The sequence below is a fragment of the Nannospalax galili genome, unplaced genomic scaffold (assembly GCF_000622305.1).
Source record: "Nannospalax galili isolate Female #2095 unplaced genomic scaffold, S.galili_v1.0 scaffold3108, whole genome shotgun sequence".
In the NCBI taxonomy this organism is placed as follows: Eukaryota; Metazoa; Chordata; class Mammalia; order Rodentia; family Spalacidae; genus Nannospalax; species Nannospalax galili.
The window spans coordinates 123,852-124,493 of NW_008357556.1; positions in this window are offsets into that span (position 1 = coordinate 123,852).

The following is a 642-nucleotide window of genomic DNA, read 5'->3' on the forward strand; positions in this document are numbered from 1 at the left end:
AATGTCTAAAGTATAACCATCTATGCAATTAAAATTGATTTTCTACTAACATTGTGAAAACTATTAATATACAACAGAAAAACTATAAGATCTGAAAACAGAACACTAGCAGTGATTTGGTCACATGATTTAACTGACGGTGGTGGGTTATTACAGACAGCAATTTCCTGCCCTTCCCACTCTCCAAATCAGCCATCTGTGCAATGGCACAGACTTTCATCCCACCCCTTTGGATTTGTGACACCTGGGAATAGTCACCTTAAAGTAGTGATGTCTGTTTCTCACTGTCCTGGATATCATTATGTGACCACTTTTTTTTTTACATGTACAAGTGTTCTGCCTGAATGTGTGTAAGTGCACACATGCCTTGCAGTGCCCTCGGAGGCCAGAAGAGGGTGTTGGATCCCTTGGAACTGAAGTTACAGACAGTTCTTACCTGCAGTGTGGGTGCTCTGAACCAAACCCAGGTCCTCTGAAAGACCAGTCAATGCTCTTAAATGCTGAGCGATCTGTCTCTCAGGCCTTATGTGACCATTTTAAGTGAACGCAGTGCTGCTGGAATAGAGAATAGGGAACTCAACATTCAGTAGTGCAGTGAGCTCCGGCAGAGGTCACTACAGGACTTGTCTCAACATGGAGCAG